The sequence below is a fragment of the Mirounga angustirostris genome, unplaced genomic scaffold, assembly GCF_029215605.1.
Source record: "Mirounga angustirostris isolate CCGP_5_RB_7025 unplaced genomic scaffold, mMirAng1.0.hap1 SCAF_9, whole genome shotgun sequence".
Lineage (NCBI taxonomy): Eukaryota > Metazoa > Chordata > Mammalia > Carnivora > Phocidae > Mirounga > Mirounga angustirostris.
The window spans coordinates 83,140,388-83,159,083 of NW_026991717.1; the positions used below are offsets into that span (position 1 = coordinate 83,140,388).

An 18,696-nucleotide genomic window follows, 5' to 3' on the forward strand; every position below is an offset into this window, starting at 1 on the left:
CGGCTCAGGTCATGATCCCGGGGTCCTGGGATCGAGTCCCGCATCGGGCTCCCGGCTCGGCGGGAAGCCTGTTTCTCCCTCTCCCACTCCCCCTGCTTGTGTTCCTGCTCTCGCTGTCTCTGTCTCTGTCAAATAAATACATAAAACCTTTAAAAAAAAAAATGACCGGTTCGCGTTACAAGAGGATTCCTTTCCTTTTTATGAACAAGCGCCTCCAGACCTACTCTAACTGTCCAGCTGGACAGCACCACATGGGCGTCCACAGGCAATTCAAAAGACGGGACAAAATCATCCCTTAACCTTTGCCCCATGTCACCTGTTACGCACGCGCACAAACGCACGAACACACATGCCATCCTTGTGCTTCCAGTCACTTCATGGCATCAGCCTCTTTACATTTCTCAGACCAGAAACCTCAAAGTCCTATTCAAATCCTCCTTCTTCTCCCTCACTCATCACACCATTTAGTAACAAATTCTATTGCGTCTGTAATTGATTGTCTGTCTCATCTCTTAAATTGGAGTCCTCCCTCTCCTCCCTTCCACAGTATCTGTCTGGACCTTTGCAATACTCTCTTAACTTTTCTTATTTCCATCTCTCTCTCCTCCATTCTACCTCCTGCTGCCGGTTTTCCTCCTAAGACAGACATCGATGATAAGGCTGCTACGATAATCTTTACACATCTTTATTATATTAAGATCCAACTCCTCGGCCTAGCATTTAAGGCCCTCCCCACTAGATTCTCTCCCTATTTTGCCAGGCCCTCTGTCTTATCTTGTTGAATTGAAGCTCTCAAAACAATAATGTCAAACTATTAATCTTTTCATGAGAATTTCTTGTAGCTTTCATTTTGTATGTAGGGAGAACTGAGGCATAGAGACGTTAAGTTACTGCCCAGACAAGGGTTATTCTCCAAGTGGGTGGGGGTGGCTTTATTTTTTGTCTTTTGTTTCTTGTTTTCCAGTGCATTGTAATAACCACTGGAGTAGTGTTTTTCCCTGGGAGTCATGAGGCATCATGCGGTGTCACTGTAGTGTGATGAAGTGTCAGGAGGAATGTTCTGGTAATTTGTTGCTGATGAAAAGTGCCAATATTTCCCATTATTTCCTATTTTGTTTTTGGATTGAAAGTAATGCCTGTAGAGCTCTGCTTCCTAGATGGAGAGAGGAGTGAAGCTACAATTAATGAGCAGGATTTGCATACAACTGATAGGAGGGGAAGTGTGTCCTATGGACAAAGGTTGAGAAGTGCCACCTAGGACCACCTAAATGTCTCTGATCATTAACCAAGGGTTTCAACATTTAAGCCAAGTCCGGAAACATTGTACAGAAACACTCAAATTATCAAACGTCAAAACTTAGAAATCACTAGTTAAAAACAAGTTTTAAAATATGAGTAGCCAAATAAAATTATCAACAAAGGCATTTAGTAATTACTGCAGTTAAAATCAATGGCTGAAAACTCACATGAATAGAGAACCCAACCTTGAAATAATAAAGTTATTCATTAATACCTGAGCCTGTCTATCTGGGTAAAGGTCTCAAACTATATTTTGTAAATGATAAGAAGGAATTATCAGTAACGGATACTAACAACTATTAAAAAGGCAGTTTCAGATTTAAGGAATATCAAAGGAAAAGAAATTAAAACAAGCTCACACAACAGATTTTTCTGCTACTTATAAGATAAATCAAGAAGATATTAAAACTGAACCACTTCTCTAGTACTTTTTTTTTTTAAGATTTATTTATTTTAGAGAGAGAGACACACACATAAGTGGGAGGGGCAGAGGAAGAGAAAATCCCAAGAAAGCTCCACACCAAGCATGGAGCCTGACATGGGGTTTGATCCGAGGACCCTGAGATCATGACCTGAGCTGAAACCAAGAGTCAGATGCTTAACCGACTGTGCCACCCAGAAGCCCCTTCCCTAGTACCTTTAAGAAATTGCCTACTTCTGTATAAATTTCATGAGCAAATTGTGTTGAATCACAATCTGATTATTTCATAGATTTAGCTACATGAAAATAAAATACTACAATTGGGAGTAGATACCCAATAGTGTGCTTCAGAAACAAATGTATTGGAAAATTTTAGAGAAAAGTTAACATTTAGAGAATAATAAATAAGTCACTTTTAAGTTTTGAAATCAAAAAATGTGTTTGCTTTGAACATTTTTATCAAACAAAAGCCAAGTTTTTTTTCTAGAAGAAAAAATTAAAAAATATGAAATGGTGATATTTAGTTAGATTTAGAAGAAAACTGTTTAATTCCTTTTATCATGTTCTGATCAAAGAAGGTTTCACCAAAATGTATTTTTACCAAATCCTCAGTTCCTCAAATTCTAGATCATTTTTTGTTTTGGACAACCTTTGGGTCCTAATTCTTCCCTCCTCCCTGGGAGTTATGTTACAACAAAATTCTCTACAGGAAGATAGCTGAACTCTGTTTTTTCCAATTATGTCAATCAGGATGTGTTTACCTGTATGTAGCAGAAAACATCAATTTGAATAAACTGAGCAGTATAGAAATTTATGCTCTCACAACAAAAAATCTAAAAATAAGGAGGGCACCTGGGTGGCTCAGTTGGTTAAGCAACTGCCTTCAGCTCAGGTCATGATCCTGGAGTCCCGGGATCGAGTCCCGCATCGGGCTCCCTGCTCAGCGAGGAGCCTGCTTCTCCCTCTGACCCTCCCCCCTTTCATGTACTCTCTCTCATTCTTGCTCTCTCAAATAAATAAATAAATCTTTAAAAAAAAATCTAGAAATAAGGAGTCTCTAGGCATAGTATAGATCTTCCTCACTTTATGATGGTGTTACAGCCTGATAAACCCATCATAATTGAATGTCATAATTGTCATTATGAATTTCATTATGAATGTCAAACCCATGTCATAATTGAAAATGCATTTAATACACTTAACTTATTTAACATCATAGCTTAGCCTGGCCCACCTTAAACATGCTCAGAACACTTATATTAGCCTACGGTTGGGCAAAATCATCTAGCACAAAGCCTATTGTACAGTAAGTGTTGAATATCTCATGTATTCATTGAATTCGGTACTGAAAGTGAAAAACAGAATGGTTGCATGGGTACAGAATGGTTGTAAGTGTATTGGTTGTTTACCTTTGTGATTGCATGGCCAACTGGGAGCTGTGGTTCATTGCCAATGTCTAGCAATAGTAGCTCTGGCAAAATGAATCACTTATAATCCAGCACTTGGAGATAATCACTGTTCATATTTTGGTAAATAAGCCTTTAAATGTTTTCCCATGCATATGCCTCATCTAGTATTTTTTATTTTTTATATTTTATTTATTTATTTATTTAAAGAGAGAGAGATTGAGTGTGCATGAATGGGGAGCAGGTACAGAGGCAGAGAGAGAGAATCTCAAGCAGACCATGCTGAGCAAGGAGCCCAACTCGGGGCTTGATCTCACAACCCTGAGATCATGACCTGAGCCCAAATCAAGAGTTGGACCCTTAACCTACTGACTCATCCAGGTGCCCCCCCTCATCTACTATTTTTTTTAAAGACTTATTTATTTATTTGAGAGAGAGAGAGAACGCGGTGGGGAGGGTCAGAGGGAGAGGGAGAGAGGATCTCAGGCAGACTCGGCACTGAGTGCAGAGCCAGACGCAGGGCTCAATCCCAGGACCCCGAGGTCACAACCCGAGCAAAAACCAAGAGTCGGATACTCAACTGACTGTGCCACCCAAGTGCCCCCTCATCTAGTATTTTTATTGATATAATCAAGATCATGTTTTATATTACATCATATTATTAGATATATTTCTATTCTTCAGCATTAATTTTAATAACTGTATAATATTCTATCAGCTAGATGTATCAATGCATTTAACCAAACCCCATTGTTTGAAATTGACATTGTTTGTATTTTGGTTTGTTACTTGAAAACAAAAAAGTATAAAACACATCGTTTTTTTTTAATTTCTTTTTTTTAACATTTAAAAAATTTAAATTCTTTTAATTAACATATAATGTATTATTGGTTTCCGAGATACAGGCCTGTGATTCATCAGTCTTATATAATACCCAGTGTTCATTACATCACATGCCCTCCTTAATGTCCATCACCCAGTTACCCCATCCCTGCATCCCCCTCCCCTCCAGCAACCCTCAGTTGTTTCCTATGATTAATAGTCTCTTATTGTTTGTCTCCCTCTTTGGTTTCGTATTGTTTCATTTTTTTCCTCTCATCCCCTATGATCCTCTGTTTTGTTTCTTAAAAAAACATATATCAGTGAGATCATATGATAATTGTCTTTCTCTGATTGACTTATTTCACTTAGCATAATACCCTCTAGTTCCATCCAAGTCGTTGCAAATGGCAAGATTTCATTTTTTGATGGTTAATATTCCATTGTATATATGTATACCACTTCTTCTTTATCCATTCATCTGTCGATGGAGATCTGGGCTCTTTCCATAGTTTGGCTATTGTGGACATTGCTGCTATAAACATTGGGGTGCAGGTGCCTCTTCGGATCACTACATTTGTATCTTTGGGGTAAATACCCAGTAGTGCAATTGCTGGGTTGTAGGGTAGCTCTATTTTCAACTTTTTGAGGAACCTCCATACTGTTTTCCAGAATGGCTGCACCAGTTTGCATTCCCATCAACAGTGTAGGAGGGTTCCCCTTTCTCCGCATCCCCGCCAACATCTGTCATTTCCTGACTTGTTAATTTTAGCCATTCTGACTGGTGTGAAGTGGTATCTCATTGTGGTTTTGATTTGTATTTCTCTGATGCCGAGTGATGTTGAGCATTTTTTCATGTGTCTCTTGGCCATTTGGATGTCTTCTTTGGAGAAATGTCTGCTCATGTCTTCTGCCCATTTCTTGACTGGACTTTCTGTTCTTTTGGTGTTGGGTTTGATCAGTTCTTTGTAGATTTTGGATACGAGACCTTTATCTGATATGTCATTTGCAAATATCTTCTCCCATTCTGTCGGTTGTCTTTTGGTTTTGTCGACTGTTTCCTTTGCTGTGCAAAAGGTTTTTATCTTGGTGAAGTCCCAATGGTTCATTTTTGTCTTTGTTTCCTTGCCTTTGGAGATGTGTCTAGCAGGAAGTTGCTGCAGCTGAGGTCGAAGAGTTTGCTGCCTGTTTTGATGGATTCCTGTCTCACATTTAGGTCTTTCATCCATTTTGAGTCTATTTTTGTGTATGGTGTAAGGAATTGGTCCAGTTTCATTCTTCTGCATGTGGCTGTCCAATTTTCCCAACACCATTTGTTAAATCCTTTTTTTTTTTTAAGATTTTATTTATTTACTTGCGAGAGAGAGTGAGAAAGAGAACACAAGCAGGGGGAACAGCAGAGGGAGAAGCAGGCTCCCCACTGAGCAGGGAGCCTAATGAGGGACTTGATCTCAGGACCTCGGGATCATGACCTGAGCCAAAGGCAGACACTTAACCGACTGAACCACCCAGGTGCCGTAAAGATACATGTTTTAATTAACTTTGCCTTTTAAGTTTTACGGTATGATATTGACACCATAAGTTTTTAAATTTAATATACTTAGATCTATCACTGTTCTCCTTTAGCCTTCTATTTCAGTGATAATACCAAGAAAGGCTCTACCTATTCCAAGTACATAAATATCCACAATTTTTTTTTCTAGTAAGTTTTTAGATTGAAAGTTACTGACTTAAGTTAATGGACCACATCGGATGAGCAAAAATAAATTTGTCAATGTTATTGCTCTTTGATCCTCCCCCATAACTTCAGAGTTAAAAAAGCAAACCACACTTTATTTAAATAAATCAATAAACAAGCAAACAACACAGACACCATATATAGAAGATCAAATAAATAAATAAATAAAAGTCATGTCTCAGGAGAGTGAGGGTGGAAAAGTCAATGTTCCAGAGATGAAAATTACTCTTAGGGAAACAATTAACTCCCACTTTCCTGGGATTCAGACCTGGGAATCAGTACCAGTAGTGAACTAGCTAAACTGATCTTGACCATAGTGCCTGAGGGCCAAGAGAAAAGGTGACATAATCTCTACAGAACCCTGATCCCAGAGCACATGCAGATTTATTGATTAATGTCAGTACCTCTAATTTTATTTGGAAGAATTCCATTTAGAAGCCAAAGATCATTACACTGAAGTCTAGCACGCTTTCTTTTGCCTATTTTAAACATGAGTTGATAAGGATAGAGACTTTGCTCCATGCCTAGGACCAAAGCAGCACATATATTATGGTTAAATCCTTACTAAGTCGTATTTCAATATTGATAATTTGATGACCTCATTCCTCCATCAGAGAGCTGCAGTGGAAGCAAAAGACAGAAACCTGCAAGAAATATAGGGAAATGCTTAACCCATGACACGCATAGGTAGCCAGAAAAATTAAAGTAATATTAAAATAATTCAAGATTTCCCACCCCCCTAGTCCCAGGTGTTAAATGCTTTAGGAGAAGGGAAACCAAGTTGTGTTTAGACATATTTTCTTTCATCTTTTGTAATATTCCATTATCTCACTTGAGGATTCAGGCCCTACAGGAAAAGCGGAAATAAAGAGTGCAAATCTTTCAAAAAATTTTTGAAATAAAACATCTAGTGTAATGACTTTACTTGCATTCTCGGCACAGTAGAGCAGCTAAGAACCCTACTGTTTATTACCTGTCAGAAGACTTCTACCCAGACATCATTCTGACTTTTTTTAAGTCAGAAGACTTTCAAACATCTAAAATACTGGGGCGCCGGAGTGGCTCAGGCGGTTAAGTGTCTGCCTTCGGCTCAGGTCATGATCCCAAGGTCCTGGGATCCAGCCCCGCATCGGGCTCCCTGCTCAGCAGGGAGAGCCTGCTTCTCACTCTCCTTCTGCCTGCCTCTCTCTCTCTCTGTGTCAGATAAATAAATAAAATCTTCAAAAAAAAAGAGTCTTTAAAAAAAAACCTAAAATACTTAATTTCCAAAAATTACATTTTACTCAGATTTTCAAGAACATACCTATTATGCAACATAAGGTAGAGCTGTGTTTTTTTAGATCATACAAAAAAAGGATTTTAAAAGATTTAACAAAATTGTTGGACGCTATGCTGCGTTAAGCATGTTTTTTTTTTAAAGATTTTATTTCTTTATTATTTTATGTCTTTATTTCTTTATTTGCCTGCCGCTCCCCCTGCTTCTGCCCTCTCTCTCTCTTTGACAAATAAATAAAATCTTAATAAAAAAAAAAAGATTGAACTTTGGAGCTGAGAAATCCCATGTCTTCTCTCAGTCATATCAATCACATTAACTTTTAGAGCTGGGTCCTTTCATTTTTTTGATTGACTAACAGATAATTAACCTTAACATTGACAATTACATTCACTATGCTGACATAGATGGCTTCTTTTTTTTTTTTTTTAAGATTTTATTTTATTTTATTTTGACAGAGAGAGACCCAGCGAGAGAGGGAGCACAAGCAGGGGGAGTGGGAGAGGGAGAAGCAGGCTTCCCGTGGAGCAGAGAGCCCGATGTGGGGCTCAATCCCAGGACCCTGGGATCATGACCTGAGCCAGACGCTTAACGACTGAGCCACCCAGGCACCCCGACATAGATGGCTTCTATAATTTTTCAATACCAGATGAGGTTTCCTGGATGAAATTTCAGTTTGGTAGTTGCATTGAGCACTCTTTTTTTTTTTTTTTTTTTAAGATTTGTTTGGAGAGAGAGCATGAGTCAGGGAAGGGACAGAGGAAGAGGGAGAGAATCTCAAGGCGACTCCCTGCTGAGCCTGAGCACAGAGCCTGAGGCAGGCTCGATCTCGCGGTCCTGAGACCATCACTTGAGCCGAAATCAAGAGCTGGTGCCCAACCAACTGAGCCACCCAGTGCCTCTGGATTGAGCCCTCTTATGTGCAACATTGAGTGAGGTACTGCAGCTTTAAAAAAAAAGTTCCGGGGCGCCTGGGTGGCTCAGATGGTTGAGCGTCTGCCTTCGGCTCAGGTCATGATCTCAGAGTTCTGGGATTGAGTCCCGCATCGGGCTCCCTGCTCCTTGGGAGCCTGCTTCTCCCTCTGCCTCTCTCTCTCTCTCTCTCTGTCTCTCATGAATAAATAAATAAAATTTTTAAAAAAAAGTTCCATGGGACTATTAACAGGTTTCCATAAAAATGCTTAATTTTTTAAAAATTTATTTTAAGTAATCTCTATCCCCAAGATGGGGTTCGAACTCACGACCCGGAGATCAAGAGTCGCATGCTCCTCCAACTGAGCTAGCCGGTGCCCCTATAAACATGCTTTATAAAGCATTAGTTATAAATGTGCTCTGCCAGATCTTTTTTTTTTTTAAGATTTTATTTATTTATTTGAGAGAGAGAGAGCACATGAGAGGGGGGAGGGTCAGAGGGAGAAGCAGACTCCCTGCTGAGAAGGGAGCCGGATGTGGGACTCGATCCAGGGACTCCAGGATTATGACCTGAGCCAAAGGCAGTCGCTTAACCAACTGAGCCACCCAGGAGCCCGTGCTCTGCCAGATCTTACCTGATGTGCTTTTTAAGGAGAAAGATCAGAATAAAGTGAAATTGTCCCTTTACACATATATCTCTGAAAGTAAATAGCAATTGCCAGGGGCCGGGCAGGGCTGGGGCAGAAATAGGGAGTGACTGCTAATGGGTATGTGGTTTCTTTTTACAGTGATGCAAATGTTCTGGAATTGGATAGTAGTGATGGTTGCACATGGTGAATGTACTAAAAACGACTGAATAGTGTACTTTAAAGGAGGGCAGTTTCTAGTATGTGAATTATATCTCAATTAGAAAAAAAAAGAATGAAGTGACTTTGGGGAATTTCTTTCTTAGGAATTTAGACACAGTTTTAAAGAAGATATTTCAAAAGGTCACTGCATTCTTTTCTGAAAAGTATCTGCATGTTTGCATAAAGGAGAATGAGTAACCTATATAAGCCCCACGCCTTGTTTGGAAAACCTGCTGTCTCACCCTACTGCTTTAATCTTTCTAGGAGTAGCTTATCCTTTTGTTTAGGATCAAAGGGTAGCTGGGCAAGAAACATTGTCCAGCAAAGATTAATGGGGTTAAGTCCCAGGAAGCCTGGAAGAGGGCCTCAACCTCTGCCACAGGAGTCCCAAGAAAGGAAATATACAGGGTTCAGGGAATGATTCTAGCTCCCAGAGCAAAAGGCCTAGAAATACCCCGTGGAATCTCAGTCATAGGCCCTGGGCACCCCCTTCTATTTGTCCCTTTGGTACTGTTGCTCAGACATAACTGGGCCCAAGAGTTCCAGAAACACAAAGCTTTCCAATTCAGGAGTGGGTGTGAACAGTGTTTGGTCATTGTGTTCCATAGAGAATAAAATGGCAGGTCCAGGAAGCCCTTTGATTTGTGATGCTAACTTTCCTCTCATTATACTGAGAAAAGACTCAAAGTTAGTCTGGTCTAGAAAGGGGAGCTGCCCAGATTTCGTTATGTGTAGGTAGTGTAAGGTAATTCTCTGATCGCACTGCCTGAACTGACTTCTCTTCTTGTCTTTGCCTCTCCCAATCCTAGTCATCCTTCAAGATTGGTCCAGGAGTGGCTTCCATCACCACTCTTTCTTTACCGGTAATGGTTGAGAGAGGATGTGGACGCTGGGGATAGTCTCCTGTGTTCAGATGCTGGCTCTGCGACTTGTAACTGTGAGCGAGCCATTTTCTCTCTCTGCGCCGGTTTCCCCATACATAACAATACATAGTCTTTGGAGTCAGACTTCCTGAGTGTGAATCTAAGCTTTGCCATTTAACTATTGTGGAACCTTGAACATTTTCCTAAACGGTTTTGTTCTTTTTTCTTTTAGGATTTATTTATTTATTTGAGAGAGAGAAAGCAGGAGCAGGAGGGGCAGAGGGAGAGGGAGAGAGAGAATCTCCAGCAGACTCCCTGCTCAGCACAGAGCCTGATGTGGGGCTCGATCTCATGACCATAAGATCATGACCAGAACTGCAATCAAGAGTCGGAGACTCAATCAACTGAGCAACCCAGGCTCCCCAAGGTTTCTCTCTTTAAAATGGGGATAATAAATAACATGTACCTCTATCTCAAAGGGTTTGAGGAGGTTTAAAGTAATCCATATACAGCATATAGAGGAGTATCTGACATATGGCAAAAACTAAGATGTTATAATGATATTGTTTTCATTTTCTTAGAACTACCTATCCCACTCCAGATAAGTGGGTCCCCCAAAGCCATGTGTCTATCATGGACAGTAAATCCATGTTACAACTGATTGGACCAGAGGAGAACAGCTGACTCAAACTGGCTGAGCCAATCAGATTCCTCTGCATGAGAATTTTAACAGGGGAGGGGCACCTGGGTGGCTCAGTCAGTTGAGTGCCAGACTCTTGAATTCGGCTCAGGTGGTGATCTGAGGGTTGTGGGACTGAGCTCCATGCTGGACTCCGCATTCAGCAGGGAGTCTGCTTGAGGATTCTCTTGCTCTCTCTCCCTCTCCCTCCGGCCCTCCCCCCACTCTCACTCTCTCAAATAAATAAATAGATAAATCTTTTTTTAAAAAAAGAATTTTAGGGGCGCCTGGGTGGCTCAGTCGGTTAAACGGCTGCCTTCAGCTCAGGTCGTGATCCTGGGGTCCTGGGATTGAGCCCTGCATCGGGCTCCCCACTCTGTGGGGAACCTGCTTCTCCCTCTCCCTCTGCCTACCACTCTGCCTACTTGTGCTCTCTATCTATCTGTCAAATAAATAAATAAAATCTTAAAAAAATAAAAAATAAAAAAAGAATTTTAGCAGGGATAAAAAAAGGAATTTTAGCAGAGACATGTAGAGACAGAGTTGGAAGCTGAGTCACTTTAATGGCAGGGCTTATCATAAGATACAAGGACCCCAAAATACTGCTGCTGAGGTTCCTGGTGCTGCTCTGACCCTTTCCCTTTAAGAAGTCTCATGATTTGACTTCTCTTTGTATTGAGTGAAATACTCCAGTACTTTTCTAGTAACATCTCCCTTTTTGATGAAGCTTTTGGTTACTTGCAAAAAAAAAAAAAAAGTTTCAGGGCGCCTGGGTGGCTCAGTCGGTTGGGCATCTGCCTTGAGCTCTGGTCATGATCTTGGAGTCCCGGGATCCAGTCCCACATCGAGCTCCTTGCCTGGTGGGGAGCCTACTTCTCCCCCTCTCTCTACTCCCTCTGCTCCTGCTCTCTGATTCGCTCTCTCTCCATCTCAAATAAATAAAATCCTAAAAAAAAGTTCCAGTTAATACTAATATATGTACTTTTGTATTAGTTATTGTGTGTGTGTGTGTGTGTATCAGGTTTAGTGGTTAAGAGCTGTATTTATTAGTTAAGATCATGCTAGGTGCTTTGGGTTAGAAAAACCCAAAACCCAAATGGTGTAACCCTGTGTGATTTATTTCTTACTTATGCAAAATGTATTCAGTAATAGGGTAGAGTTTGGGAGTGGATTCCCTGCTGTATGTAGATATTCAGGAACTCCGTCCCCTCCCATCTTATTGTTCTGCCATCCCTTTTAAGACAGCCACGAAGGTCACAGAATTCAGAGAATCTGTAACCTGGATGGGAAAGAAATTTACATCTTTATTTTCTGTAGCTTTTATTGTAGGCAACAAACCACAGTAGTACTCATGACTTTGCCACCAAAAGAAATCACAGATTTTCATGTTATATTACAGATGTTACAAAATCTTGAAATAATGTTTATACTCACCACTATTTAAAAGTTATGATAGGGCGCCTGGGTGGCTCAGTTGGTTAAGCGACTGCCTTCGGCTCAGGTCATGATCCTGGAGTCCCTGGATCGAGTCCCGCATCGGGCTCCCTGCTCGGCAGGGAGTCTGCTTCTCCCTCTGACCCTCCCCCCTCTCATGTACTCTCTCTCATTCTTGCTCTCTCAAATAAATAAATCTTTAAAAAAAAATAAAAAAAATAAAAGTTATGATAGTTACTAGACTTACCACTAGTTCTAATTATTTAATGTGTTAATAAAAAACCCATATGATATTATATCACAATTAAAAAAAATTCCAATGCCTATATTTCAATATTACTTGTTTTCTTTATAATCCTATTTTATGCATTTAAAACATTATTCTGGAGTTCTACAAAATACTTGACTGATACTCCTCAAAAGTATCTGTCAAAGGTCATGAAAAAAAGGGAAAACACAGGTGCCTGGCTGGCTTAGTCAGAAGAACATGTGACTCTTGACCTTGGGGTCATGGATTTGAGCCTCACATTTGGTGCAGAGATTACTAAAAAAAAAATAGTAAACTTAAAAAAAAAAGGGAATTACAGACACTATCGCAGACCAAAGGACACTGAGAAGACTTTTTTTTTAAGATTTTATTTATTTATTTGTCAGAGAGAGAGCACAAGCAGGGGGAGCGGCAGGCAGAGGGAGAAGCAGGCTCCCTGCTGAGCAAAGGAGCCTGATGTGGGACTTGATTCCAGGACCCTGGGATCATGACCTGAGCTGAAGGCAGAAGCTCAACAGACTGAACCACCCAGAGATCCCAGACACTAAGAAGACTTAACAATTAAGTACTACATGGTATCTTGGATTAGATCCTGGAACAGAAAAAGGACATTAATGGAAAAACGAGCTCAATCTGAATAAAGTCTGGAGTTTAGTTAATGATAATATACTAATATACTAATATTGGTTTCTTAGTTCTGGCAAATGTACCTCAGTAATGTAAGATGATAAGACTGGAGGACACTGAAACTGAATGGGGAATATAAGAAAATTCTCTCTACTATTGCAATGGACTGAATGTTTATGTCGCCCACCCCCACCACCCAATCATATGTTGAAATCTTAGTGCCCCATGTGATGGTATTAAGAGGTGGGTTCTTTGACAGATGATTAGTGCCTCCCATGAACGGGAGTAGAGTCCTTATAGAAGAGGCCCCAGAGAGACCCCTCACCCCTCTGCCATGTGAAGTTACAGTAAGAAGACACCTGTCTATAAGGAAGCAAGCCCTCACCAGACACCGAAAGTGCTAGTGCCTTGGTTTTGGACTTCTCAGCCTCCAGAATTGTGCGAAATAAATTTCTGATTTTTATAAGCCATCCAGTCTATGATATTTCATTATAGTGGCCCAAATGGACTAAGACACTATCTTTGCAACTTCTCTGTAAATCTAAACTTATTCCAAAATAAAAAGTTTATTAAAAACAGGGTAGTTTGTGCCTGGGTGGCTCCATTAGTTAACCGTCTGACTCTTGATTTCAGCTCAGGTGATGATCTCAGGGTTGTGAGATCAAGCCCCAAGTTGGGCTCCGTGCTCAGAGGGGAGTCTGCTTGAGATTCTCTCTTTTTCTCTCTCTCCTTCTTCCTCTGCCCTTCCCCCGCTCTCTCTCTCTCTCAAATAAATAAATAAATAAATAAATAAATAAATAAATAAATAAATAAAATCTTTTAAAAAAAAGCATGATTCTGAAAAGGGATTCAGGTATCCATGGCACAAAAGGATAATGCCTGCCCTAGAGCCTCAGATGCTATTGCACAAGGGCAGAGAGAGCGCCAGATCAAGTGGGAAGCTTCTGTGGGCCAGGCCTGGTGGTAGGAACAGCTCTTCTGCCTATGTTCAGTCACACGGTCTGTCCTGACACAAGAAGGTCTGGGAAATGACAGTAACTCCCGGACTGGGCAGCAAGTCTGCACTGTGGAAGGGCACACAACTCAGCTAGCCACCTACCATGTGAGTTCTGGCAGGGGGAGTTATGGACTTCCTGTCTCTCAGTCCGGATTCTAATAGGAAACAGATGTCACACTCAAGAGATTCAAGGAGGGTTCGCTTACAGAGGGAAAAAGTTCAAACGTGAGGGTGGCAATAATGCAGGACCAGGGCCAGCAGAACCCAGGCCGGCAGAAGCCCCGAAGGACTGAGAGCTCGAGGGCGGGAAGTCAGCCATCACAGTAGCATAGTAAGGAGTCCTTAATGAATCCTCAACAAATAGTTTTAATTAAGTTGCAATAAAATGGAATGAAAAAGCTGGGAAATATATTACAAAGCCAGGCTGGCCTTGTGTGGAAAAGTTTAAGAATAACTTCTGTAAGTGCAAACACTTGAATCAGACAGAACTCATTTGAGTTCTAGCTTCTCCACTTTTTTTTTATAGTTTTTTTAAAATAGATTTTTTTATTTATTTGAGAGAGAGAATGAGAGGGGGAGTGGGAGAGGGAGAAGCAGACTCCCCACCAAGCAGGGAGCCCGATGCAGGACTCGATCCTGGGACTCCAGGATCATAACCTGAGCCAAAGGCAGTCGCTTAACCAACTGAGCCACCCAGGCGCCCCAGCTTCTCCACTTCTCAATAAAATAGGACTTGCTTCTGTAAATATTAAAATATTGACTATAAATACATTCCTAAGTTTTATTACCTATCTTTCCATCTCTGGCCTGAGCCTTGAGGCTGACTGCCCCAGAGCAAGAGAGAGCAGTCAATGCCCTTTGTTGCAGGATACTTGGCTGATGGAGGAGTTCGAACATAGAGCTCCCCTGACTGTAAACAAGAGATTCCTGCCTGCTCCTAAGGCCTTGCTGGGTGGGAGGCTGGAGTGGAGACGGAGACAGTGTCTCCAGCCCTCTTCAGCCCTGATGGGGGAGAAGGGAAAGCAAGAGAAGAGCGGGGCATAGATAGACACTCACGTCCTGATTTCCTTTCTTCAGAGTTTAGGTCTGAAGGGAATAGGGGCATCAGACTCACTGATGCATATGCTGATAATAGGGAGACACTCTTGTTCTTTTTTTTTTTAAAGATTTTATTTATTTGACAGAGAGAGACACAGTGAGAGAGGGAACACAAGCAGGGGGACTGGGAGGGGGAGAAGCAGGCTTCCCGCTGAGTAGGGAGCCCGATGCGGGGCTCGATCCCAGGACCCTGAGATCATGACCTGAGCTGAAGGCAGACGCTTAGCAACTGAGCCACCCAGGTGCCCCCCCCCACACTTTTTTTGAGTAGACTGGGCATGGAGCCTGAGCTCAATGCATGGCTTGAACTCACGACCCTGAGATCAAGAGTCAGATGCTTAACCAACTGAGCCACCCAAGTGCCCCAAGACACTCTTGTTCTTGATCAGTTTGAGGACTCTGAGATGAGTTGTCCGAAAGGCTGCCCCCATGCTAACCTGGCAGTTCAGCCCTATCCGGCAGAGAGAAGTCTTGAGGTAGCTTTCCTTGCAATATGGTCGAGGCCCAGAAGTTTTCCCACTCCTCAGCCCTTCCTCAAAGTCAGAAGGCAGCTAAGTTGAGAAGAGAAGACACGCAGATCTTCCGTGTGTAAGGCACCTAGCAGATATTTAATATGTTAGCTACTTTAGAGGTATTCTGAGGATTCAGACAAAACTTTGAAAAGGTCTATACAATGCTTTCTCCATTCCTAGAGATCGTAGAACAGAACAGATCCTACCCCCGCTCTCCCCTTCCTGTCTCCATCCTTCCTCCGCCCCACACCCTGCCCTTGCCCCAGCTGGGATGATTTTGGTCTGAGCCTTCCCAGAAGCAGAGAGTTGGGCCAAACGACCTCTTGAGGTTTCTTTCTGCTTTTTGACTCAGCAAATGTATTGAATTATTCCCTCTTTTGTATTCTACAACCACATTTTTTTTGTCACTTCTCTGACCTTGCTATTTACACAATTTCCTTTGCCTTGCAGTTTCTAAAAAGGAAAGCCAGAACACGTGCATCCCCATTTTAAAGGCATATTGGCAGCATCCATTAAATTCTAAACTATTAAAGATAATTCTCTCCCCCTCTCGCATTTAATGAACCCATACCTTGCATAAACTTGCTATGGGAGGGTCTCAGAAATTTGGATGAAGACCACCATCACCTGCCACAGGATTCACCAAAAGATGGCAATTGCAGTAATTGTAAAGGTCTGGTCTGGGGCAGGAGTGTGGTGCCCTCGAGGAGGTGAGAGACGTTCAGTCTGGCTGGTGGATCCATGAGGGGCTGTGGAGGAAGTATTCACCAAATCCTCTTCTTCTTTTCCCTGGCCACTCAAAGAGACGACATTGCCCAGACCCCATAGAGATAGGAGCAGCTGTGCGACTAAGTCAAATAGGATGTGAGTGAAAAAGATGCACACAGGGCTGCTTGTGAAAAACCTCTTTTATGATTGTATTAGTTTTCCTCCTGCTTCTGTGACAAATTACCAGACTTAGTTACTTTTACTTAAAACAACACGGTTTTGTTCTCTTCTAGTGGCTGTGAGTCAGAAATCAGTTTCCCGGGGCTAAACTCAGGGTGCTCACAGAGCTGGTTCCTCTTTGAAGATCTAATGGGGAATCCATTTCCTTGCCTTTTTTAGCTTCTGGAGGCTGCCTGGGCATGCTCTGGCTCATGATCCCTTCCTCACCCCAACATATTTTTTTTTTTTAAGATTTTATTTATTTATTTGACAGAGAGAGACACAGCGAGAGAGGGAACACGAGCAGGGTGAGCGGGAGAGGGAGAAGCAGGCTTCCCGCCGAGCAGGGAGCCCGATGCGGGGCTCGATCCCAGGACCCCGGGATCATGACCCGAGCCAAAGGCAGACGCGTAACGACTGAGCCACCCAGGCGCCCCTACCCCAACATCTTTGATCCTCACATCTTCTCCCTCCTCTGACCTTCTTGCCTCCCTCTTATGAGGATTACATTTAGGGACCGCCCAGATAATCTAGGATAATCTCCCCATCTCAAGATCCTTAATCACATCTACAAAGTCCCGTTTGCAATGTAAGATAATGTTCCCAGAGTCTGGAGATTAGGATGTGGACATCTCTGGGGACTCGTATTCAGCCTACTGCAGTGATCCTCCTACTTTGTCTTTCCACACCTGCAGAGAACGATGAAGCTGAAAGAGATGGGAAAGTCCCATAAACTGAGTGACTGGGTAGAACACAGTTCTCCTGCTGACTACACTGAACTGTGAAATGAGAGAGAAAAATATTTTTGTTGTGGTGAGCCACTGTGGTTGACCGAATTATTGGCCCCGATATTTTAACCACCGGCCCCCATGTCAACACCTTTGCAAAGACCTCCTTGTGGGCAGAGTGTACTTCCGGGCCCTTTGACTTTGGGCTTGACAATTTGACTTGCTCTGGCCGGGAGCATGTGAGTGGAGGTGCCTGACAGCGTGCTCAGGCCTTGAAGGTCACTCGAGCCTCCGCGTACTCTCGTTTGCCTCTGCCATTGCCACGGACCTAGGCTAGTGCTTCATAATGGAATGGTGGTTGTTTTACACCAATAAAGGTTAGGATGGCTTCCTAGATAGCAAAGGTTAACTAATATAGCTATGGAGATTTTAACTTGTTTATGACAGGCAGTTCGACTAAAGCAGGGGCTGGGAGAATAACGGAGTCAGGGAGATGGAAGAATAGAATGTCCTGGCCAGAGGGGCGCCTGGGTGGCTCAGTCGTTAAGCCTCTGCCTTCGGCTCAGGTCATGATCCCAGGGTCCTGGGATTGAGCCCCGCATCGGGCTCCCTGCTTGGTGGGGAGCCTGCTTCTCCCTCACCCACTCCTCCTGCTTGTGTCCCCTCTCTTGCTGTGTCTCTCTCTCTGTCAAAAATAAATAAAATCTTAAAAAAAAAAAAAAAAAAGAATGCCATGGCCAGAGAGTGGGGCGTTGGAATCTATTATTCCAGTGGAGTAGCACTTCCTGGTGACAGCAAGGTCAGGGTACAACCATGAAGGGAGGGGCTAAAACCACATGGAGGCATTGTCCATGGAGATGAGCAGAGCAAAGAGAATGACAGAACTTGAGTTGACAGAACTTGAGCTGGAATGGAAGACTGACTATAAGCCAAGGGCCTGAGCCACCCCTGAATAAAGGGGGCTGGTCTTGAGACTGGGAAGCTAAACATCAGGTAACTTGGGAAAGAAGAAAATTCAGAAATGCTAGAATGACCCCATGAAGAGTACTAAGAGTGGGAGACCTCCCTCCAAACTTCTGTTGTCTGGAAACCAGGGAAGGGTGAAGCAATTGGGAGGTGACGTCTTGCTTGGAAAGATGAGCTGTGCTTGATCTCAGTTGTCTGATTTAGTCCCCCAGGAGAAGAAGAAGAAGGGCAGTGGGGATGGGAAGGCTTCATTAAACCACAAATGTTGTGAGATTATACTGAAGCTTCTGCTAAGTGAATCAAAGCCCTGTGGCACTGGCTGGGTACCTCAACAAGGCCTGAATTAGGTGCAAATGCAAAAGTATCTCCCACTGGCACATTTATTGGATAACTGCTTTTGTATCAATTGGCTCCTTATTTTATAAAATTTAGGATAAGGCATAATGCATGTCAACTATATAATACAATAATAAATATTAAAAAATAAAAACGGCAAGAGGGGTGCCTGGCTGGCTCAGTTGGTAGAGCATGTGACTCTTGATCTCAGGGTCATGAGTTCAAGCCCCATGTTGGGCATGGAGCCTACTTAAAAATAAATAAATAAAAATAAATAAAATAAAATGTTTTCTCAGGGCACCTGGCTGGCTCAGTTGGTGGAGCATGCAGCTCTTGATCTCGGGGTTGTGAGTTCCCATGTTGGCTTTAGAGATTACTTAAAAATAAAATCTTTATAAATAAATAAATAATAAAAGGGAAAGGAATAGCATGAGAGTATGTTGCATGTCCTTTGTAGAAATCGAGTGTACTAATAATACAATAATAAATGGGCTTGATGTTTAAGTGCTCCTAAAAAGGATCTGGAAGTGCTCAAAAAATTCTTC

The 18,696-nt window shown here is 42.2% G+C and overlaps 1 non-coding gene across 1 annotated transcript; it reads left to right on the plus strand.

Annotated features, from left to right (window-relative positions):
• Positions 1–18,318: 18,318 nt before the first annotated feature.
• Positions 18,319–18,391, plus strand: TRNAK-CUU (transfer RNA lysine (anticodon CUU)). Its single transcript has one exon. It is a non-coding gene; the product is annotated as a tRNA-Lys (tRNA).
• Positions 18,392–18,696: the final 305 nt, after the last annotated feature.